Source organism: Mytilus californianus, unplaced genomic scaffold (assembly GCF_021869535.1).
Source record: "Mytilus californianus isolate M0D057914Y unplaced genomic scaffold, xbMytCali1.0.p SCAF_5, whole genome shotgun sequence".
NCBI classification, from domain to species: Eukaryota; Metazoa; Mollusca; class Bivalvia; order Mytilida; family Mytilidae; genus Mytilus; species Mytilus californianus.
This window is the reverse complement of record NW_026262701.1, coordinates 88,406,002-88,432,560: the sequence shown is the minus strand read 5'-3', so window position 1 is coordinate 88,432,560 and position 26,559 is coordinate 88,406,002. Positions and strand designations below refer to the sequence as shown.

General features: G+C 34.7%; 1 long non-coding RNA gene across 5 annotated transcripts; it reads right to left on the bottom strand.

The window, feature by feature from the left end:
• LOC127701715 (uncharacterized) lies at positions 1-26,559 on the bottom strand. 5 transcript variants are annotated; one of them, XR_007982150.1, is made up of 3 exons: positions 25,544-26,559; positions 6,785-7,952; positions 1-263 (listed from the first exon to the last, which is right to left on the bottom strand). It is a non-coding gene; the product is annotated as an uncharacterized LOC127701715 (long non-coding RNA). The 5 variants fall into 5 exon arrangements; XR_007982148.1 differs by lacking the exon at positions 1-263 and adding an exon at positions 16,870-17,615 and having other exon boundaries at positions 6,130-7,046; XR_007982149.1 differs by lacking the exon at positions 1-263 and adding an exon at positions 17,005-17,615 and having other exon boundaries at positions 6,130-7,180.

Sequence of the window (26,559 nt, the reverse complement as noted above, 5' to 3'; positions counted from 1 at the left end):
CTGAACAGTTGGGGCAAGTATGGACACAACATTCAAGCTTGATACAGCTCTGAATTTGGATTGTGATTAAATATTTGACACAGCATAGGTTTCTGACACAGAATGAATGTGGTCTAAGAACTTAAAAATTTTAAATTGGACATTCACCTATTATGGTCCAATATCCAAAATCTAAATACATGGTTAGATTCAGCATATCAAAGAACCCCAAGAATTCAATTTTTGATGAAATCAAACAAAGTTTAATTTTGGACCCTTTTGACCTCAATGTGGACAAAGTTGATAACAGGACCCAAAAATCTAAATACATGGTTAGATTCAGCATATCAAAGAACCCCATATATTCAAATTTGTTGAAGATTTCTTGCTATTGTGCAATACTGTGCAATTGAAAATTTCTTGCTATTGCACAATACTTATTATATAAAAATTTACACATCCTGTTTGGTGTGTATCTCCTACCATATCATTATTATTTGCTTTTAAATATAAATCAGAAATAACCAACTTAAAATGGAAAATTTTAAAAGAAAAAAAAAAGGAAAAATAGAAAAAAAAAGAAAAAAAAAAAATCCCCTCCCCCCAAATTTTTTGAACCCCCTTATGATTCATCACCCCCAAACTCAATCCCAGCCTTCCCTTTGTGGTATGGTACCTTGCAGTACAATTTCAGAGAGATCCATACACTTGAACACAAGTTATTGTCTTGAAACTAGAAAAATGCTTATTTTTGGCCCCTTTTTGGCCCCCAATTCCTAAACGTTTCAGGCAATTACCCCCAAACTCAATTCCAGCTTTCCCTTTGTGATATGAAACCTTGTAGTACAATTTCAGAAATATCCAAACACTTACACACAAGTTATTGTCATGAAACTAGAAAAATGCTTGTTTTTTGCCCCTTAATTCCTAAAATTTTGAGGCAATTACCCCCAAAATCAATTACAGCCTTCCCTTTGTGATATGGAACCTTGTGGTACAATGTCAGAGAGATCCATACACTTAAACACAAGTTATTGTCTGAAAGTTACAAAAATGCTTATTTTTGGCCCCTTTTTGGCCCCTAATTCCTTAACTGTTGGTACCATAACCCCCAAAATCAATCCCAACCTTCCTTTCGTGGTATTAAACCTTATGGTAAAATTTCATGGAGATCCATTCACTTAAACTAAAGTTAGAGTGCGAAAACCAATGTGTCTTCGGACGACGCCGGACAACGCCAGACGACGACGACGACGACGCCAACGTCATACCAATATACGACCAAAAAATTTGTAATTTTTGCGGTCGTATAAAAATGACCCCACCCATGTTCCGGCCCCCAAATAGTGCCAAGTTGACCCCCATTTGAAATAAAAAATAGTGAATGCACCCCTAGGGATACTACCCCAACATCATACCAAATATAAAGTTTCCATCATTTAAGGCTTGGAAGAAAATGGTCGGACAAATTAGGGTAAAGAAGAATAATAATAATAACTCGACTTGCCATTGAAAGCAATAGCGGATGTCACCCTTCTCCCATTGCCACTAGATTGCAGCCAGTTTTAAAATTTAAAACAGTGAATTCACATATATACCATTGTATACTGATGGCTATACATCTTTCTGTAAATTTTTAGAACATTTAGCGGATTTACAAATTTTACGCATATTTTTTCCTTTTTGCCTTGTTTCCATGGTAACAGCAGCCATTTTGGAAATTCCGACGCCAATTGCCGATTCCACACATGACAGTCAACATTATTGTGAAGTTTCATTAAGTTTGAAGCATTCTGAAATTTTTGAAATTTTTGCTCCTGTATCCATGGTAACAAAATCATTCAAAACCTGTATATAATGGACAACTATATTGTATAAAACTTTGATGATTTTAAGTTAAAGCCTACCAAAATTATTCACCAAACCTTGAAGCTTTTGGAGCATTTTGACCTTTTTTCATTGTTTCCATGGTAACAGCAGCCATTTTGGAAATTCTAACTCCAAATGCCACATCTTCCAATGTTGCTCATCGTTACTGTGAAGTGTCATTTAGTTTGGAGCATTTTGATATTTTTGAAATTTTTGGTGTAGTTTCCATGGCAACATAGTAATTCCAATGATTGCCAAAATCATCCAACACCAGTATATAGTGGGCACCTACATTGTATTGAAATATAATGATTCTAAGTTTAAGTATATCAAAATAGTTCACCAAAACCAAAAACTGGATTTTTTCACATTTGTTACGTTTCCATGGTAACGGCAGCCATTTTTTATGTTCTTAAGACCTACTGCAACCCGAAATTTTGTGTTCCTCATTATAGTGAACTATCATTAAGATTGGTTCCATTGGCTCCAAAAAAACTGCAGGACAAAAATCATTGGAAGAATAATAATAATAACAAAGAAACAGAGGAAAAGCAATATGTCACCCGAAATTGTCGATCGGGTGACATAACTAGATTTGCCATTGCAAGCAATAGCGGATGTCACCCTTCCCCCATTGCCACTAAGTGGCAGCCATTTGGAAAATTTTAAACAGGGATGCTCATATATGCATGGCTATACATGTTTCTGTAAATTTTCAGAACATTTAGAGCATTTTTGATCATTTTAAAATTTTTGACATTTTTGCAGTTTCCATGGCAACAGTGGCCATTTTGGAAATTTCAAAGTCAAAAGTCTCATCTAAACTTGCCAGTTAGGAAACATAATAAGTTTCATTAAGTTTGGAGCATTTTGAAATTTTTGAAATATTTGACATTTTTGTTGGTTTCCATGGTAACAGAGACCATTCCCAAAATTGAATGACAGGTGCTACATTGGTACATGGGAGGGAACATACCATTAAAATTTAAATGGATTTGACATACCATTTTAAGAAAGTAAATGCTACTTAAAGGTTTTTGGAGCATTTTGACCTTTTTTTTATTGTTTCCATGGTAACGGCAGCCATTTTGGAAATTCCAATGCCAAATTCCACATCTTCAAATGTTGCTCATCGTTACTGTGAAGTTTCATTAAATTTGGAGCATTTTGATATTTTTGAAATTTTTGGTGTAGTTTCCATGGCAACATAGTAGTTCCAATGATTGTCAAAATCAGCCAAAACCTGCATTTAGTGGACAACTACATTGTATTAAAATTTAACGATTTTAAGTTTAAGCATTCTCAAATTATTGACCAAACTCAAAATTTTTATTTTTTCACCTTTTTTCAGTTTCCATGGTGATTGCAGCCATTTTTTAGTTCCAAAGTTGCACTGCAACTCGGAAGTCAGGGTTCCTTATTATAGTGAACCATCATATAGTTGCATGGTTCTTCTGGCTCTGAGAAAACTGGCGGACAAAATTAGGTTGAAGAAAAATAATAATAATAATAATAACTAGATTTGCCATTGCACGCAATAGCGGATGTCACCCTGCCCCCCATTGCTACTAAGCGGCAGCCATTTCGAAACATTTAAAACAGTGAATGCAAATAATTATATTGCTATACATCTTTCTCTAAATTTTCAGAACATTTAGAGCATTTTGAAATTTTTGAAATTTTTTCTGTTTCCATGGCAACAGGAGCCATTTTGGAAATTCCAATGTCAAAAGTCTCATCCAGACTTGCCAGTCATCTATCATATTAATTTTCATAAATTTTGGTGCATTTTGAAATTTTTTAAATTTTTGACATTTTAGATGGTTCCTATGGTTACAGAGACCATTCCAAAAATTTATTGGCAGATACCACATTGGTACATGGGAGGGAACATACCATCAAAATTTCAATGGATTTGACCTACCATATTAAGAAAGTAAATGCCACTTTAAGGTTTTTTGAGCATTTTGACCTGTTTTGCATTGTTTCCATGGTAACGGCAGACATTTTCGATATTCCAACGCCAAATTCTTTATCTACCAATGTTGCTCATCGTTACTGTGAAGTTTTAATAAATTTGGAGCATTTCGATATTTTTGAAATTTTTGGTGTAGTATCCATGGCAACATAGCAGTTCCAATGATTGCCAAAATCATCCCAAACCAGTATATAGTGGGCACCTACATTGTATTAAAATCTAAAGATTTTAAGCTTAAGCAATCTCAAATAATTAAGCGAACTCCAAAATTATATTTTTTCACCATTTTTCAGTTTCCATGGTGATGGCAGCTATCTTTTAGTTCCAAAGTTGCACTGCAACTGGAAAGTCTGGGTTCCTTGTTATAGTGAACCATCATTCGGATTGGTAGCTTTTGCTCTGAGAAAGCGGGCGGACAAAATTAGGTGGAAGAAAAATAATAATAATAACTAGATTTGCCATTGCAAGCAATAGCAGATGTCACCCTTCCCCAATTGCCACTAGATTGCAGCCAGTTTTGAAATTTTAAACAGTAAATGCACATATATAATGATGGCTATACATCTTTCTGTAATTTTTTAGAACATTTAGCGGATTTACAAATTAAACGCATAATTTTTCCTTTTTTGCCTTGTTTCCATGGTAACTGCAGCCATTTTGGAAATTCCAACGCCAATTGCCACTTCCACACATGACAGTCAACATTATTGTGAAGTTTCATTAAGTTTGAAGCATTCTGAAATTTTTAAAATTTTTGCTCCTGTATCCATGGTAACATAACAGTTCCAATGATTGTCAAAATCATTCAAAACCTGTATATAATGGACAACTATATTGTATAAAAATTTGATGATTTTAAGTTAAGCATACCAAAATTATTCAACAAACCCTGAAGTTTTTGGAGCATTTTGACCTTTTTGCATTGTTTCCATGGTAACAGCAGCCATTTTGGATATTCTAACTCCAAATGCTACATCTTCCAATGTTGCTCATCATTAGTGTGAAGTTTCATAAAGTTTGGAGCATTTTGATTTTTTTGAAATTTTTCATGTAGTTTCCATGGCAACATAGTAGTTCCAATGGTTGCCAAAATCATCCAACACCAGTATATAGTGGGCACCTACATTGTATTAAAATATAATGATTTTAAGTTTAAGCATATCCAAATAGTTCAACAAAACAAAAAACTGGATTTTTTCACATTTGTTCCGTTTCCATGGTAACGGCAGCCATTTTTTATGTTCTTAAGACCTACTGCAACCCGAAATTTTGTGTTCCTCATTATAGTGAACTATCATAAAGATTGGTTCCATTGGCTCCAAAAAACTGCCCGACAAAAATCATTGGAAGAATAATAATAATAACAAATTTAAAGAAACAGAGGAAAAGCAATATGTCACCCGACATTGTCGATCAGGTGACTTAATAATAATAATAATAATACTAATAATAGGGAAAAAGAAACAGAGGAAAAGCAATATGTCACCCTACATTGTCGATCGGGTGACATAACTAGATTTGCCATTGCAAGCAATAGCGGATGTCACCCTCCCCCCCCATTGCCACTAGATTGCAGCCAGTTTTAAAATTTTAAACAGTGAATGCACTTATATACTGATGGCTATACATCTTTCTGTAATTTTTTAGAACATTTAGCGGATTTACAAATTAAACGCATAATTTTTCCTATTTTGCCTTGTTTCCATGTTAACTGCAGCCATTTTGGAAATTCCAACGCCAATTGCCACTTCCACACATGACAGTCAACATTATTGTGAAGTTTCATTAAGTTTGAAGCATTCTGAAATTTTTGAAATTTTTGCTCCTGTATCCATGGTAACATAATAGTTCCAATGATTGTCAAAATCATTCAAAACCTGTATATAATGGACAACTATATTGTATAAAAATTTGATGATTTTAAGTTAAAGCATACCAAAATTATTCAACAAACCCTGAAGTTTTTGGAGCATTTTGACCTTTTTTCATTGTTTCCATGGTAACAGCAGCCATTTTGGAAATTCTAACTCCAAATGCTACATCTTCCAATGTTGCTCATCATTACTGTGAAGTTTCATAAAGTTTGGAGCATTTTAATTTTTTTGAAATTTTTGATGTAGTTTCCATGGCAACATAATAGTTCCAATGATTGCCAAAATCATCCAACACCAGTATATAGTGGGCACCTACATTGTATTAAAATATAATGATTCTAAGTTTAAGCATATCCAAATAGTTCAACAAAACCAATAAAATGCTCCGCAGGGCGCAGCTTGATACGACCGCAGAGGTCGAACCCTGAACAGTTGGGGGAAGTATGGACACAACATTCAAGCTTGATACAGCTTTGGATTTGGATTGTGATTAAATATTTGACACAGCATAGGTTTCTAACACAGATTGAATGTGGTCTAAGAACTTAAAAATTTTAAATTGGACATTCACCTATTATGGTCCAATATCCAAAATCTAAATACATGGTTAGATTCAGCATATCAAAGAACCCCAAGAATTCAATTTTTGATGAAATCAAACAAAGTTTAATTTTGGACCCTTTTGACCTCAATGTGGACAAAGTTGATAACGGGGCCCAAAAATCAAAAATCTAAATACATGGTTAGATTCAGCATATCAAAGAACCCCATATATTCAATTTTTGTTGAAATCAAACAAAGTTTAATTTTGGACCCCGATTTGGACCAACTTGAAAACTTGGCCCATAATCAAAAATCTAAATACATGTTTAGATTCAGCATATCAAAGAACCCTAAGAATTCAATTTTTGTTAAAATCAAACTAAGTTTAATTTTGGACCCTTTGGACCTTAATGTAGACCAATTTGAAAACGGAACCAAAAATTAAGAATCTAAATACACGGTTAGATTCGGCATATCAAAGAACCCCAATAATTCAATTTTTGATGAAATCAAACAAAGTTTAATTTTGGACCCTTTTGACCTCAATGTGGACAAAGTTGATAACGGGGCCCAAAAATCAAAAATCTAAATACATGGTTAGAATCAGCATATCAAAGAACCCCATATATTCAATTTTTGTTGAAATCAAACAAAGTTTAATTTTGGACCCCGATTTGGACCAACTTGAAAACTGGGCCCATAATCAAAAATCTAAATACATGTTTAGATTCAGCATATCAAAGAACCCTAAGAATTCAATTTTTGTTAAAATCAAACTAAGTTTAATTTTGGACCCTTTGGACCTTAATGTAGACCAATTTGAAAACGGAACCAAATTTAAGAATCTAAATACACAGTTAGATTCGGCATATCAAAGAACCCCAATAATTCAATTTTTGATGAAATCAAACAAAGTTTAATTTTGGACCCTTTGGACCTCAATGTGGACCAATTTAAAAACGGGGCCCAAAATCCAAAAACTAAATACACGGTTAGATTCAGCATATTAAAGAACCCCATGAAATCAAGAATAAAACCCCATTGAAATTGGTCAAGAAATAAGCAATTTATAGGAAGTATCTTCTTTTGCACAATCCTGTGCTATTAAATATTTCTTGCTATTGCGCAATACTGTACAATTGACAATTTCTTGCTATTGCGCAATATTGTGCTATTGGATATTTCTTGCTATTGCGCAATACTGTGCAATTGAAGATTTCTTGCTATTGCGCAATACTGTGCAATTGAAGATTTCTTGCTATTGTGCAATACTGTGCAATTGAAAATTTCTTGCTATTGCACAATACTTATTATATAATAATTTACACATCCTGTTTGGTGTGTATCTCCTACCATATCATTATTATTTGATTTTAAATATAAATCAGAAATAACCAACTTAAAATGGAAAATTTTAAAAGAAACAAAAAAGGAAAAAAAGAAAAAAAAGGAAAAAAAAAATAAATCCCCCCCCAAAATTTTTTGAACCCCCATTATGATTCATCACCCCCAAACTCAATCCCAGCCTTCCCTTTGTGGTATGGTACCTTGCAGTACAATTTCAGAGAGATCCATACACTTGAACACAAGTTATTGTCTGGAAACTAGAAAAAAATGTGTTTTTTGGCCCCTTTTTGGCCCCAAATTCCTAAACGTTTAGGGCAATTACCCCAAAACTCAAACCCAGCTTTCCATTTGTGATATGGAACCTTGTAGTACAATTTCAGAAAGATCCATACACTTACACACAAGTTATTGTCATGAAACTAGAAAAATGCTTGTTTTTTGCCCCTTTTTTGGCCCCTAATTCCTAAAATTTGGAGGCAATTACCCCCAAAATCAATCCCAGCATTCCTTTAGTGATATGGAACCTTGTGGTACAATGTCAGAGAGATCCATACACTAACACACAAGTTATGTCTGGAAGTTACAAAAATGCTTATTTTTGGCCCCTTATTCCTTTACTGTTATTACCATAACCCCCAAAATCAATCCCAACCTTCCTTTTGTGGTATTGAACCTTGTGGTAAAATTTCATAAAGATCCATTCACTTAAACTAAAGTTAGAGTGCGAAAACCAATGTGTCTTCGGACGACGCCGGACGACGCTGGACGACGACGACGACGACGACGACGACGCCGGACGACGACGCCAACGTCATACCAATATACGACCACAAAAATTTTTTTGCGGTCGTATAAAAACTGGATTTTTTCACATTTGTTCCGTTTCCATGGTAACGGCAGCCATTTTTTTATGTTCTTAAGACCTACTGCAACCCGAAATTTTGTGTTCCTCATTATAGTGAACTATCATAAAGATTGGTTCCATTGGCTCCAAAAAAAATGCCGGACAAAAATCATTGGAAGAATAATAATAATAACAAAGAAACAGAGGAAAAGCAATATGTCACCCGACATTGTCGATCGGGTGACATAATAATAGGGAAAAAGAAACAGAGGAAAAGCAATATGTCACCCGACATTGTTGATTGGGTGACATAATAACTAGATTTGCCATTGCAAGCAATAGCGGATGTCACCCTTCCCCCATTGCCACTAAGTGGCAGCCATTTGGAAAATTTTAAACAGGGATGCTCATATATGCATGGCTATACATGTTTCTGTAAATTTTCAGAACATTTAGAGCATTTTTGATCATTTTAAAATTTTTGACATTTTTGCAGTTTCCATGGCAACAGTGGCCATTTTGGAAATACCAAAGTCAAAAGTCTCATCTAAACTTGCCAGTTAGGAATCATATAAAGTTTCATTAAGTTTGGAGCATTTTGAAATTTTTGAAATTTTTGACATTTTTGTTGGTTTCCGTGGTAACAGAGACCATTCCCAAAATTTAATGACAGGTGCTACATTGGTACATGGGAGGGAACATACCATTAAAATTTCAATGGATTTGACATACCATTTTAAGAAAGTAAATGCTACTTTAAGGTTTTTGGAGCATTTTGACCTTTATTTATTGTTTCCATGGTAACAGCAACCATTTTGGAAATTCCAATGCCAAATTCCACATCTACAAATGTTGCTCATCGTTACTGTGAAGTTTCATCAAATTTTGAGCATTTTGATATTTTTGAAATTTTTGGTGTAGTTTTCATGGCAACAAAGTAGTTCCAATGATTGTCAAAATCAGCCAAAACCTGCATATAGTGGACAACTACATTGCATTAAAATTTAACGTTTTTAAGTTTAAGCATTCTCAAATTATTGACCAAACTCAAAATTTTTATTTTTTCACCTTTTTTCAGTTTCCATGGTGATTGCAGCCATTTTTTTGTTCCAAAGTTGCACTGCAACTCGGTAGTCAGGGTTCCTTATTATAGTGAACCATCATTTAGATTGGTTCTTTTGGCTCTGAGAAAACTGGCAGACAAAATTAGGTGGAAAAAAAATAATAATAATAATAATAATAATAACAAGTAATCCTGTGTTAGGATGCTAACACAAAAGTCGCCAAAACGGCCCCCAACCATTGTTCTGCTGTTTCCATGGTAACGGCAGCCATTTTTAAATTTCAAAGTCGTATATCATATCTACACGTGACAGGTCACATTACTTACAAGTTTCATAAAAATTGGACCAATTTTCAAATTTAGGCATTCATGTTTCCATGGTTACGGTGGCCATTTTGGAAATTCCAAAGTCAAATGCCACATCTACATAAGACAGTCAACATTTGTGTAAAGTTTCATTAAGTTTGAAGCATTTTGAAATTTTTGACATTTTTGCAGTTTCCATGGTAATGGCAGCCATTTTGAAAATTCCAAAGTCGGATGGCACATCTACACATGACAGGTCACATTACTGTCAAGTTTTATAAAGATTGGTCCAAATCTAGATTTTTCGCATTTTTGTTGTTTCCATGGCAACGGCGGCCATTTTGGAAATTCCAAAGTCAAATTCCAAATCTACATACACTCGTTAACATCTCTGTAAAATTTCATTAAATTTGAAGCATTTAAAATAAATTTTCACATTTTTGCAGTTTCCATGGTAACGGGGGCCATTTTAAAAATTCCAAAGTCGAATTACAGCTACATATGGTGCTACCTGTAATAATCTATCATTATATAACATAAAAAGTACATAGGAATAATTCAACACTATCACATGACTATTGTTCTAGAATGCTCCATGAAAATTGACTCCCTAAAATAATGCCAAGATGACCCCGGGCTGAAATAAAAAATGTGGAATGGACACCTAGACATCGGTCTCTTGTATTACACAAAACTTAAAGGTTCTACCAGTAGCGAATCCATAGTTAAAAAATGACCCCACCCATGTTCCGGCCCCCAAATAGTGCCAAGATGACCCCCATTTGAAATAAAAAATAGCGAATGCACCTCTAGGGATACTACCCCAACATCATACCAAATATCAAGTTTCCATCATTTAAGGCTTGGAAGAAAATGGTCGGAAAATTAGGGTTAAGAATAATAATAATAATAATAATAATAATAATAATAATAAGAAACGGGACAAAAACATAAAGTCCCCAAAAATCCATTTTGGTGACTTAACTAGATTTACTATTGCAAGCAATAGCGGAGGATGTCACCCTGTACTGGTCATTGTCACAGTAGCAGCAACCATTTTGAGTGTACCAAAGTCAAATGGCACATCTATTATACATGCTGAAATTGGCATGTCTTTGACCCCCCCCCCCCCCCCCCCCCCCCCCCCCCCCCCCCCCCCCCCCCCCCTCTTTTTTTTCTCTTCCCGTAGAAAACGTTTGAGTTCTATACATAGTTTGGGAATTCTTTATAATCTAAAAATAGACCCACGAGCGAGGAAGAACGTGGCGTCACGTGATGCGCAAGTATATTATCGTGGACTTAGCACATTTATATTCTTTTTAGAGGGGACCTTGGACACACAAAATGTGTATATATTGACGGAGCGGCATACTAACTGTTCATTTTGTTCTTCAAAAGCTCGCGTATCACACGATACATGTATCTTATCTTGTACAATTAAATTACATGTTCATCGATTGATTTCAGCAAATGTGTATATTTTAGCAGGTGTGTGATTCACGGATGTGTACTTTAATGCAAGTACAGAAATGTCACTAATATGTACTCTTAGTGTTTCTCTCTCTCTCTCGGTGGCGATTTTCTCTTCAAAGCACGATTTTTGTATAGAATAGAAGCACGTTAAATTATATATTTTTTTCTTCTAGCATATTCTAGAAGATGTTTTGTAGTACAGATTTGTATTTGATCGTATGCACATACTCTTGATTACAGAATTTTGCCTCAAATTTACGAGGTGTTTTATGTTTTTTTTTTTTTTTTGCTGTTTCCATGGCAACGGCGGCCATTTTGAAAATTCCAAAGACAAATAGCAACTCTGCACATCTCAGTTGACATTTCTGTGAAGTTTTATCAAGTTTGGAGCATTTTGAAATTTTTGAACATTTTTGAATTTGTGCTGTTTCCATGGTAACAGTGACCGATTCTAAAATTTTAAAGACAGATGCCACTTTGGCAGATGACCAGGAATATACCATGAAAGAATCATGGAATTTGACCTACCATTATAAGTGAGTAAATGCTACTTTTAAGAATTTCCCATAAGGGCTAATGGTAAATGTTTCTCCAGTTTCCATGGTAATGGCAGCCATTTTGGAATTTCTAAATATGATCAACACATCTTGGCATGCCAGGCTACATTCCACTAAAGTTTCATCCAGGTGGGTCTCATAATGACAGATTTAATGGATTTGCAATTTTTATTTTTTTTTCACATATTTTCTGTTTCCATAGTAATGGCAGCCATTTTTTAGTTCCAAAGTTGCACTGCAACTCGAAAGTCAGGGTTCCTTGTTATAGTGCCCCATCATTTAGATTGGTTCCTCTGGCTCTGAGAAAACGGGCGGACAAATTTAGGTGGAAGAAAAATAATAATAACTAGATTTGCCATTGCAAGCAATAGCGGATGTCACCCTTCCCCCATTGCCACTAAGTGGCAGCCATTTCAAAAAAATTTAACAGTGAATGCACATATATGCATAGCTATACATCTTTCTGTAAATTTTCAGTACATTCAGAGCATTAAAAAAAATCACATTTTTGCATGGCAACGGCAGCCATTTTGAAAATTTCAAAGTCAAAAGTCTCATCTATACTTGCCAGTTAACAATAATATCAAGTTTTATTAAGTTTGAAGCATTTTGAAAATGTTTGACATTTTTGCAGTTTCCATGGCAACGGTGGCCATTTTGGAAATTCCAAAGTCAAAAGTCTCATCCAGACTTGCCATTCAACAATTATATGAAGTTTCATGAATTTTGGAGGATTTTGAAACTTTTAAAATTTTTGACATTTTTTATGGTTCCCATGGTAACAGAGACCATTCCCAAAATTTAATGACAGATGCCACATTGGAACACGTGAGGGAACATACCATCAAAGTTTAAATCGATTTGACCTACCATTTTAAGAAAGTAAATGCTACTTTTAGGTTTTTGGAGAATTTTGACCTGTTTTGCATTGTTTCCATGGTAACGGCAGACATTTTCAAAATTCCAATGCCAAATTCCACATCTACCAATGTTGCTCATCGTTACTGTGAAGTTTCATTAAATTTGGAGCATTTTGATATTTTTGAAATTTTTGGTGTAGTTTCCATGGCAACATAGTAGTTCCAATGATTGCCAAAATCAACCAAAACCAGTATATAGTGGGCACCTACATTGTATTAAAATCTAATGATTTTAAGTTTAAGCATTCTCAAATAATTCACCGAACTCCAAAATTATATTTTTTCACCATTTTTCAGTTTCCATGGTAACGGCAGCCATTTTTTAGTTCCAAAGTTGCACTGCAACTGGAAAGTCAGGGTTCCTTGTTATAGTGAACCATCATTCAGATTGGTAGCTTTGGCTCTGAGAAAGCGGGCGGACAAAATTAGGTGGAAGAAAAATAATAATAATTTAAAACCAATTGTTCAAAGAACAATTGAAGGTCTTTCCACATCAATTTTCTAAATAATTGATAAGAAGCTACTTCTGGTTTACTCAAAGTTACTATTGGCGTCCAATCATAGGTTTCTTCATACTGATTCAATAAATATATGGTTTCTGTATACTTTTGCCTGAAATAAGGGAGATAATTGCCAACATCCGGTTTAGAAAATGTCACTTCTGGTCTCATATAACAGCTTTATTTACACTGATTCCAGAAATATATGATTTATATATACTTTTGCCTGTAAAAAGGGAGATAATTGGCTACTTCCGGTTAAGAAAATGTCACTTCCGGTCTCATATCATAGCTTCATTCACACTGATTCCAAAAATATATAGTTTGTATATACTTATGCCTGTAAAAAGGGAGATAATATGCTACTTCCGGTTTATAAAATGTCACTTCCTGTCTCATATGATAGGTTAATGTATGCCCTTTCAAAAAATATATGGATTTCTAGTACTTTTCCATGAAAAAAGTGCAAAAATGGCTACTTCCGGTTTTCTCAAGGTCACTTCCGGTTGTCATTTTTCAAGGTCATATGTCACCCAACCTTTTGTAAAAGGTCATATGGCTTTATAATGAACCATGTTGAAGTAATAATCAATTAACCTCATAATTGGAAATTTCAGGGGCACTAACTCCTATTTGATGCCATTAGATTGTTTCAGACCAAATATAACATATCTTCATTACAATTAAGCAAACATTTTGCACTTGTTCATTTATAGATATATTTAAAAGTGTTGGAGAAAATGCAAAAACAAGGAAAACTCAAAATTGAGAACTTGACCTTGACCTTTGACCTTGACTTCATTTTCTAAGTTAGGACCTAGGGGTCTCAAATAAAAACATTCTAGGGTTATACGGTTAACGGTTTATGAGTTAAAAATACATACTAACAAATTTTATTGGTAAAGGTAGATAATTCCTATAAAATTTCATCGAATCGCTTCGATCCAAATTAGCCAAAACTTCCTGAGGATCCAACGAACAATTTAGAAAAAGAATTTTGTCGATATCTTTTTTTGTTACAAAGGAGATGCACACACTTGATAAACAGTGAATAGGGAGATAACTCTTACAAAGAAAATTGTTCGGCTAAGCAGGGTGAAATTTAAAAGCGAATAAACTATACGATACAATATGAGAAATATCTAAGCGACATATTGCGAAACAAATATTTAGGCGGAAAAAAAAAATAATAAATATAAATCAATTGTTTTAAAAACAATTGTTAAACGGTCTTTCCCCTCTGAAATATGATTAATTGGTTTTTAGGTTTTTTGGTTGGTTGGTTGGTTGGTCGGTCGGTCGGTCGGTCGGTCGGTCGGTCGGTCGGTCGGTCGGTCAGTCGGTCGATTAATTGATTGATTGATTGATTGATTGATTGCATGCATGGCACTTTTTCTTTATTTGGATATGCAATGTTTTATTCTAAATTTAGGTCCGCGCGCGAGATGGTGTTGTGAAGTCACGTGACCCTCGAATATATATGTCTGGAGTTAGAATATTAATTTCTTTTCAGGGGAGACCGTTGAACAGAGCACATGTGTATTGATCAAAGAATCACGATAACTATTGTTTTTATTATTTACAGATCATTGATGACGGATCATGCATGCATCTTACGTACACATGTTTACGGGAGCACAGATTTGTATTTCAATGCATGATTAAAAAATTTGATTGTAGGATTTCAGCAATATTACGATTTTTCTACGTCATTGAATTTTATTTCTCAATCAAGCGGACCGCGTCTAGCGGGAGTATGAATTGGAGCCGATTTTTACAGGAATTATTTTTCTATTTAAGAAGTTTGTACAACAGAAGGATTGCATTTTTACAGTCAAACTGGACTGAACATCAAGGCGAAATTGGATACATCATGATAGCTGCAAAGTTTGAGGCTATAATTAGTTCATTTTGTTCATTTTACTATTTCAGTGGCATGGAACCCCTAAAACAATGACGCGTACCATTTTGACAAAAACTTTCCAGTTATATCATGTCGCGACTAACATTTTGGTCAAATTTTTTTTATACGGCTTACGGTTTACGTGTTACAAAAACATAACGACAAATTAATTTGGTAAAGGCAGATAACTCCTTTAAGATCTCACTGGATCGCTTCGATCCAAATTAGGCAAAAATTCCTGAGGATGTAACAAACAATTTAGAAAAAGAATTTTGTCGATATCTTTTTTGTTACGAAGGAGATGCACACAGATGATAAACAGTGAATAGGGAGATAACTCTTGCAAAGAAAATGGTTCCGCTTAGCAGGGTGAAATTTAAAAGCGCATAAACTATACGATACAATATGAGAAATATCTAAGCGACATATTGCGAAACAAACATTTATCGCAAGAACAAAATTTGGCGGGAAAAAAAAAAAAAAATAATAATCAGAACAAATACAATAGGTCTTTCCACAGAAAAGTGGAAAGACCTAATAACTGGATTTGCCATTGCAAGCAATAGCAGATGTCACCCTTCCCCCATTGCCACTAGATTGCAGCCAGTTTTAAAATTTTAAACAGTGAATGCACATATATAATGATGGCTATACATCTTTCTGTCATTTTTTAGAACATTTAGCGGATTTACAAATTAAACGCATAATTTTTCCTTTTTGCCTTGTTTCCATGGTAACTGCAGCTATTTTGGAAATTCCAACGCCAATTGCCACTTCCACACATGACAGTCAACACTATTGTGAAGTTTCATTAAGTTTGAAGCATTCTGAAATTTTTGAAATTTTTGCTTCTGTATCCATGGTAACATAACAGTTCCAATGATTGTCAAAATCATTCAAAACCTGTATATAATGGACAACTATGTTGTATAAAATTTTGATGATTTTAAGTTAAAGCATACCAAAATTCTTCAACAAACCCTGAAGTTTTTGGAGCATTTTGACCTTTTTGCATTGTGTCCATGGTAACAGCAGCCATTTTGGAAATTCTAACTCCAAATGCTACATCTTCCAATGTTGCTCATCGTTACTGAGAAGTTTCATAAAGTTTGGAGCATTTTGATTTTTTTGAAATTTTTCATGTAGTTTCCATGGCAACATAGTAGTTCCAATGGTTGCCAAAATCATCCAACACCAGTATATAGTGGGCACCTACATTGTATTAAAATATAATGATTCTAAGTTTAAGCATATCCAAATAGTTCAACAAAACCAATAAAATGCTCCGCAGGGCGCAGCTTGATACGACCGCAGAAGTCGAACCCTGAACAGTTGGGGCAAGTATGGACACAACATTCAAGCTTGATACAGCTCTGAATTTGGATTGTGATTAAATATTTGACACAGCATAGGTTTCTGACACAGAATGAATGTGGTCTAAGAATTTAAAAATTTTAAATTGGACATTCACCTATTATGGTCCAATATCCAAAATCTAAATACATGGTTAGATTCAGCATATCAAAGAACCCCATATATTCAATTTTTGTTGAAATCAAACAAATTTTAATTTTGGACCCCGATTTGGACCAACTTGAAAACTGGGCCCATAATCAAAAATCTAAATACATGTTTAGATTCAGCATATCAAAGAACACTAAAAATTCAATTTTTGTTAAAATCAAACTAAGTTTAATTTTGGACCCTTTGGACCTTAATGTAGACCAATTTGAAAACGGAACCAAAAATTAAGAATCTAAATAAACGGTTAGATTCCGCATATCAAAGAACCCCAATAATTCAATTTTTGATGAAATCAAACAAAGTTAAATTTTGGACCCTTTGGACCTCAATGTGGACCAATTTAAAAACGGGGCCCAAAATCCAAAAACTAAATACACGGTTAGATTCAGCATATTAAAGAACCCCAAGAATTCAAGAATAAAACCCCATTGAAATTGATCAAGAAATAAGCAATTTATAAGAAGTATCTTCTTTTGCACAATACTGTGCAATTGAATATTTCTTGCTATTGCGCAATACTGTACAATTGACAATTTCTTGCTATTGCGCAATATTGTGCTATTGGATATTTCTTGCTATTGCGTAATACTGTGCAATTGAAGATTTCTTGCTATTGCGCAATACTGTGCAATTGAAGATTTCTTGCTATTGTGCAATACTGTGCAATTGAAAATTTCTAGCTATTGCACAATACTTATTATATAAAAATCTACACATCCTGTTTGGTGTGTATCTCCTACCATGTCATAATTATTTGCTTTTAAATATAAATCAGAAATAACCAACTTAAAATGGAAAATTTTAAAAGAAAAAAAAAAGGAAAAAAAGAAAAAAAAAGAAAAAAAAAAAAATCCCCCCCCCCCCAAATTTTTTGAACCCCCTTATGATTCATCACCCCCAAACTCAATCCCAGCCTTCCCTTTGTGGTATGGTACCTTGCAGTACAATTTCAGAGAGATCCATACACTTGAACACAAGTTATTGTCTTGAAACTAGAAAAATGCTTATTTTTTGCCCCTTTTTGGCCCCCAATTCCTAAACGTTTCAGGCAATTACCCCCGAACTCAATTCCAGCTTTCCCTTTGTGATATGAAACCTTGTAGTACAATTTCAGAAATATCCAAACACTTACACACAAATTATTGTCATGAAACTAGAAACATGCTTGTTTTTTGCCCCTTTTTTGGACCCTAATTCCTTAAATTTTGAGGCAATTACCCCCAAAATCAATTACAGCCTTCCCTTTGTGATATGGAACCTTGTGGTACAATGTCAGAGAGATCCATACACTTACACACAAGTTATTGTCTGAAAGTTACAAAAATGCTTATTTTTGGTACCTTTTTGGCCCCTAATTCCTTAACTGTTGGTACCATAACCCCCAAAATCAATCCCAACCTTCCTTTCGTGGTATTGAACCTTATGGTAAAATTTCATGGAGATCCATTCACTTAAACTAAAGTTAGAGTGCCAGACTACGACGACGACGACGACAACGACGACGCCAACGTCATACCAATATACGACCAAAAATTTTTTAATTTTTGCCGTCTTATAACCAAAAAATTTTTAATTTTTGCGGTCGTATAAAAACTGGATTTTTTCACATTTGTTCCGTTTCCATGGTAATGGCAGCCATTTTTTATGTTCTTAAGACCTACTGCAACCCGAAATTTTGTGTTCCTCATTATAGTGAACTATCATAAAGATTGGTTCCATTGGCTCCAAAAAAACTGCCGGACAAAAATCATTGGAAGAATAATAATAATAACAAAGAAACAGAGGAAAAGCAATATGTCACCCGACATTGTCGATTGGGTGACATAATAATAATAATAGGGAAAAAGAAACAGAGGAAAAGCAATATGTCACCCGACATTGTCGATCGGGTGACATAATTATTATAATAATAGGGAAAAAGAAACAGTGGAAAAGCAATATGTCACCCGACATTGTCGATCGGGTGACATAATAATAAGAAAAAAAAGAAACGTAGAATAACAATACCTCACCCCAACTCACTTGAAGGTGCCATAACTAGATTTGCCATTGCAAGCAATAGCGGATGGCACCTTTCCCCCATTGCCAGGTGAGCGGCAGCTATTTAGCAAATTCAAAAGTCAAAGAGTGCATCTACACTTGCAAATTATCATTTTTGTAAAGTTTCATCAAGTTTAGAGCATTTTGAAATTTTGAACTTTTTTGCTGTTTCCATGGTTACGGCAGCCATTTTGAAAATTCCAACTTCAAAATGCAACTCTGCTCATGCCAGTTACCATTTCTGTAAAGTTTCATCCAGTTTGCAGCATTTTGATTTTTTTTGAAATTTTGAACATTTTTGCTGTTTCCATGGTAAGTGGTTACAGTGGATAATTCCAAAATTCTAAAAGCAGTCATCTCATTGCCACATGTCATGTTATATATCAATACAGTTTCACTGACTTTGGTCAAATACTCTTTAAGAAAATGCTGATTTTATGCATTTTCCTAAAGGGTCAATGTAAAACTTGCCCCCAGTTTCCATGACAACGGCACCCATTTTGGACTATCCAAATATTGTCTTGACATCTTAGCATACTGGGTAACATTTTCATAAAGTTTCATCCAGTTGGGTCTTATAACGAAAGAGTTAGAATTTTTTATATTTAGCTGTTTCCATGGTAACGGCAGCCATTTTGAAATTCCGAAGTCAAACTGCAAATCAGCACATGTCAGTTACCATTCCTATGTTTGTTCCAGTTTGGAACACTTTGATTTTTTTTTGCATTTTTACTGTTTCCATGGAAACGGCGGCCATTTTTTACAATTCCATAGCAAGGTGCACAACTTTACATGGGGGTCCTCATTATAGTAGAGTTCCATCAACATTGGTCCATTGGATTCCAAGAACTCGCACGGACAAAATGAATGGAAGAAAAATAAGAAAAAAAATAAATCTAGAATAACAATACGTCACCCCAACTCCGTTGAGGGTGCCATAATAAAACAAGAGGCTCTCAAGAGCCTGAATCGCTCACCTGTTTTTTTTTTGCTTAAATCTTTCATCAATGATTATTTTTGCTTTTACCCATATGTTCCATTTTAGCCATAGTGTCTCTGTTTCTTGACATACAAGGAAATGAAGTACAAAATTTATACTAGATTCATTTGAGAAGATTTTTAAAGTTAAAAAACATAAAACAACTTGTGTAAAATTGTACTTAAAGGGCAATAACTCCTTAAGGGGTCAATTGACAATTTTGGTCATATAAACTTTTTTGTAGATCTTACTTTGCTGAACATTTTTGCTGTTTACAGTTTATCTTTATCTTCAATAATATTCAAGATAATAACCAATAAAATGCTCCGCTGGGGCGCAGCTTGATACGACCGCAGATGTCGAACCCTGAACAGTTGGGGCAAGTATGGACACAACATTCAAGCTTGATACAGCACTGAATTTGGATTGTAATTAAATATTTGACACAGCATAGGTTTCTGACACAGAATGAAAGTGGTCTAAGAACTTAAAAATTTTTAATTTACCTATTCAAACCATATCCATACATGTGATGGACTGTGAAACTCAGATCAGGGGATTGGGAAATTTTGGTCAGGAGATTAGGACTCAGATCAGGAGGTTTTTAGTCGACATAAATTTTGACGTAAATGTAACCGTGTGCTGTAAAAATTGTCTTTTAAAGTGTGTATTCTTCAACTTTCCATCCGAATGTATTATGTTTATAGTACCCTTGTACTTATAAAGTTTCTCTATCTTTTTTAAATTTTTTAATTCATGTCTTTTATATCATTATTCTATAGAACAATCATTGCATTCAGAACATTTGTTTAACTATCAGCAATTGCAATTAGTTTACATTTGCATATTAAGAAACATATATATATGATCTAGAATCAAGGGTCATAGTTATTATATAAATTTCAATTTAAGTCTTGAAAGGAAGTATAGAACCCTCAAATAATTTTCAAATTATTATTTTTTTATTTGTCCTAAGACGTTTAAAATAATTTAATTACCATCCTTTTATGATTATTTGTTCAATTTATATTTTATTTATATTCTTTTAAAAATTTACATTATTGAAAGGAAAGAAACTTAAAACAGGATGAATCAAGGGAAGTAACCCAATAAATACACAAAGTTTTTATTACACAACGGCAGTTAGCCTGAGGTAAAAAATGTTGATTAACAGTAAGTTTGACACCCAAGCTGACAAATGAAGCCATATAATTATGCATGCTAATTGATTTACATGTAAAATATAACTTCAGGTAATGTCAGTTACACCAGATGTCTGAGATGATATGTTGGGGAAAAAATTTCATACACTGGATTTTTTTCTCTTCAACGGGAGGTCGGGAGGAGACCCCTGAAAACGGGATTATTGTACTCCCGTTGGGAGGTTCACATGTATGCATATCATTATTATTTGCTTTTATATATAAATCAGAAATAACCAATTTAAAATGGAAAATTTTAAAGAAAAAAAAAGGGAAAAAAAATCCCCCCCACCAATTTTTGGAACCCCCTTATGATTCATCACCCCCAAACTCAATCATAGCCTTCCCTTTGTGGTATGGTACCTTGCAGTACAATTTCAGAGAGATCCATACACTTGAACACAAGTTATTGTCTGGAAACTAGAAAAATGCTTGTTTTTTTGCCCCTTTTTGGCCCCAAATTCCTAAACGTTTAGGGCAATTACCCCCAAACTCAATCCCAGCTTTCCCTTTGTGATATGGAACCTTGCAGTACAATTTCATAAAGATCCATACACTTACACACAAGTTATTGTCCTGAAACTAGAAAAAATGCTTGTAAATTTTTTTGCCCTTTTATGGCCCCTTATTCCTAACATTTTGAGGGAATTACCCCCAAAATCAATCCCAGCCTTCCCTTTGTGGTATGGTACCTTGCAGTACAATTTCAGAGAGATCCATACACTTGAACACAAGTTATTGTCTGGAAACTAGAAAAATGCTTATTTTTGGCCCCTTTTTGGCCCCTTTTCCTAAACTTTGGAGGCAATTACCCCCAAACTCAATTCCAGCTTTCCCTTTGTGATATGGAACCTTGTAGTACAATTTCATAAAGATCCATACACTTACACACAAGTTATTGTGTGGAAACTAGAAAAATGCTTGTTTTTTGCCCCTTTTTGGCCCCTAATTCCTAAAATTTGGAGGCAATTACCCCCAAAATCAATCCCAGCATTCCCTTTGTGATATGGAACCTTGTGGTACAATGTCAGAGAGATCCATAGACTTACACACAAGTTATTGTCATGAAACTAGAAAAATGCTTGTTTTTTGCCCCTTTTTGGCCCCTAATTCCTAAAATTTGGAGGCAATTACACCCAAAATCAATCCCAGCATTCCCTTTGTGATATGGAACCTTGTGGTACAATGTCAGAGAGATCCATACACTTACACACAAGTTATGTCTGGAAGTTACAAAAATGCTTATTTTTGGCCCCTTTTTGGCCCCTAATTCCTTAAATGTTGGTACCATAACCCCCAAAATCAATCCCCACCTTCCTTTTGTGATATTGAACCTTATGGTAAAATTTCATTGAGATCCATTCACTCAAACTAAAGTTAGAGTGCGAAAACTAATGTGTATTCGGACGACGACGCCGGATGACGACGACGACGACGACGACGACGACGCCAACGTCATACCAATATACGACCACAAAAATTTTTTTGCGGTCGTATAAAAACTGCAAAATGTCCTTAAAACAACCAATTTAGTGGCAGCAACCCAACAATTTCAGGGCTGATAGATCTTGACCAATTGAACAATTTTACCCCATGTCAGAATTGCTCTAAATGCTTTAGTTTCTGAGATATAAGCCAAAAACTGCATTTCACCCCTATGTTCTATTTTTAGCCATGGCAGCCATGTTTGTTGATGGATCAAAATTTCGGATACAATTTATAAACAAGATACCCTAAGGAACATTTAATTAAAGTTTGAAGGTATTTGGCCCAGTAGTTTCAGAGAAGATTTTTTAATTAGTTTACGACGACAGACGACGACGACGGACGACAGGCGACGGACGATGACGGACGCCAAGTGATGGCATAAGCTCACATGGGGCCCTTAAAGCCCCGGTGAGCTAAAAAAGAAACGGAGGAAAAGCAATATGTCACCCAACATTGTCGTACAAGTGACATAATAATAAAGAAACGGAGGAAAAGCAATATGTCACCCGACATTGTCGTATGGGTGACATAATAAGAAAAAAAAGGAAACGTAGAATAACAATATGTCACCCCAACTTCGTTGAGGGTGCCATAATAATAATAATAATAATAATAAGAAACAGGACAAAAACATAAAGTCCCCAAAACTCTGTTTTGGCGACTTAATAATAATAATAATAAGAAAGGGGACAAAAACATAAAGTCCCCAAAACTCCGTTTTGGCAACTTAATAAGAAAAAAAGAAACGTAGAATAACAATATGTCACCCCACCTCCGTTGAGGGTGCCATAATAAAGAAACAGAGGAAAAGCAATATGTCACCCGACATTGTCGATCGGGTGACATAATAATAATAATAATAAGAAGAAGAAACGGGACAAAAACATAAAGTCCCCAAAACTCTGTTTTGGCCACTTAATAATAAGAACTGAGCAAAAACAATGTCTTCCCAAACTTCAAACTTCGTTTGGGAGACTTAAATATAAACCCCCCCAAACAAATTGGAAAAATAAATCCCGCCCAATTTTTGGACCCCCCCCCCCCCCCCTTTGGAGTAATTACCCCCAAACTCAATCCCAGCCTTCCTTTTGTGGTATGGAACCTTGTAGTACAATTTTGGAGAGATCCATACACTTAACCACAAGTTATTGTCTGTTAAATAGAAAAATTCTTGTTTTTGGCCCCTTTTTTATCCCTAATACCTGAAAGTTTGGGGCAATTACCCCCAAACTCAATCCCAGACTTCCCTTTGTGATATGGATACTTGTGGTACAATTTCAGAGATATCCATACACTTACACACAAGTTATTGTCTGGAAACTACAAAAATGCTGTTTTTGGCACCTTTTTGGCCCCTAATTCATAAACTATTGGCACAATAACCCCCAAAATCGATCCCAACTTTTCTTTTGTGGTATTGAACCTTCTGGTAAAATTTCATAGAGTTCCGTTCACTTAACTAAAGTTATTGTCCGGAAACCAAATGTGTCTTTGGACGACGACGACATGATAGCATTATACGAATTTTTGCGGTCATATAACTAGAGGCTCTCAAGAGCCTGTGTCGCTCACCTGTATTTACTGATGCTTTGGAAATCATGTAAAATAAGGTTAAAATAATAATTAATAGTATTAGATATTAGATATTATAATGATATCTAAGATAATAACAAATAAAATGCTCCGCTGGGGCGCAGCTTGATACGACCGCAGAGGTCGAACCCTGAACAGTTGGGGCAAGTATGGACACAACATTCAAGCTTGATACAGCACTGAATTTGGATTGTAATTAAATATTTGACACAGCATAGGTTTCTGACACAGAATGAAAGTGGTCTAAGAACTTAAAAATTTTCAATTTACCTATTCATACATGTGATGGACTGTGAAACTCAGATCAGGAGATTGGGAAATTTTGGTCAGGAGATTAGGACTCAGATCAGGAGGTTTTTAATCGACATTAATTTTGTTGTAAATGTAACCGTGTGCTGTAAAAATGGTCTTTTAAAGTGTGTTTTCTTTAACTTTCCAACCAATTTATTATGTTTATAGTACCCTTGTACTTATAAAGTTTCTCCATCTTTATATTCTACATGTTCAATCTAACATTGTTTTTTTCCAATATGTTCTTTAAATTTTTTACTTCATATTCTATAAAACAATCATTGCAACCAGAACATTTGTTTAGCTGTCCGCAAATAGTTTTTATTTTTTTATTTTTTCTCTTGCAAATAGTTTTTATTTGCAAACTCAGAAATTCATTCTATCTGTCAAGTTAGGGTCATAGTTATTATATAAATTTCAATTTAAGCCTTAAAAGGAAGTATAGAATCCTCAAATAATTTTCAAATTATTATTTTTTTATTTGTCCTAAGACATTTAAAATCATTTAATAACCATCCTTTTATGATTATTTGTTCAATTTATATTTTATTTATATTCTTTTAAAAATTTTCATTATTAAAAGGAAAGTAACTTAAAACAGGATAAATCAAGGGAAGTAACCCAATAAATACACAGTTTTTGTTACACAACGGCAGTTAGCCTGAGGTAAAAATCGTTGTTTACCAGTATGTTTGACACCCAAGCTGACAAGTGAAGCCATATAATTATGCATGTAAATTGATTTACAGGTAAGATATAACTTCAGGTAATGTCAGTTACACCAGATGCCTGAGATGTTATGTTGGGCAGAAATTTTTCATTCATGAAAAATTTCATACACGGGATTTTTTCAACGGGAGGTCGGGAGGAGACCCCTGAAAACGGGATTATTGTACTCCCGTCGGGAGGTTCACATGTATGCCTATTCAAACCATATCATTATTATTTGCTTTTATATATAAATCAGAAATAACCAATTTAAAATGGAAAATGTTAAAGAAAAAAAAGGAACAAAAAAATTCCCCCCCCCCCCCCCCCAATTTTTTGAACCCCCTTATGATTCATCGCCCCCAAACTCAATCCCAGCTTTCCCTTTGTGGTATGGTACCTTGCAGTACAATTTCAGAGAGATTCATACACTTGAACACAAGTTATTGTCTGGAAACTAGAAAAATGCTTGTTTTTTGGCCCCTTTTTGGCCCCAAATTCCTAAACGTTTAGGGCAATTACCCCCAAACTCAATTCCAGCTTTCCCTTTGTGATATGGAACCTTGCAGTACAATTTCATAAAGATCCATACACTTACACACAAGTTATTGTCCTGAAACTAGAAAAATGCATGTTTTTTTTGCCCTTTTATGGCCCCTAATTACTAAAATTTTGAGGGAAAACCCCCAAAATCAATCCCAGCCTTCCCTTTGTGATATGGAACCTTGTAGTACAATTTCATAAAGATCCATACACTTACAAACAAGTTATTGTCATGAAACTAGAAAAATGCTTGTTTTTTGCCCCTTTTTGGCCCCTAATTCCTAATATTTGGAGGAAATTACCCCAAAAATCAATCCCAGTATTCCCTTTGTGATATGGAACCTTGTAGTACAATTTCATAAAGATCCATACACTTACAAACAAGTTATTGTCATGAAACTAGAAAAATGCTTGTTTTTTGCCCCTTTTTGGCCCCTAATTCCTAAAATTTGGAGACAATTACCCCCAAAATCAATCCCAGCATTCCCTTTGTGATATGGAACCTTGTGGTACAATGTCAGAGAGATCCATACACTTACACACAAGTTATGTCTGGAAGTTACAAAAATGCTTATTTTTGGCCCCTTTTGGCCCCTAATTCCTTAACTGTTAGTACCATAACCCCCAAAATCAATCCCCACCTTCCTTTTGTGGTATTGAACCTTATGGTAAAATTTCAATGAGATCCATTTACTTAAACTAAAGTTAGAGTGCGAAAACTAATGTGTATTCGGACGACGACGCCGGACGACGACGACGACGACGACGCCGGACGACGACGACGACGACGACGACGCCAACGTCATACCAATATACGACCACAAAAATTTTTTTGCGGTCGTATAAAAACTGCAAAATTTTGGTAAAATTCCTAACTCAGGGGCAGCAACCCAACAACGGGTCGTCGGATTTGTCTGAAAATTTCAGGGCAGATAAATCTAAATCTGATGAACATTTTTGGCACCTGTCAGATTTGCTCTAAATGCTTTAGTTTCAGAGATATAAACCAAAAACTGCATTTTACCTCTATGTTCT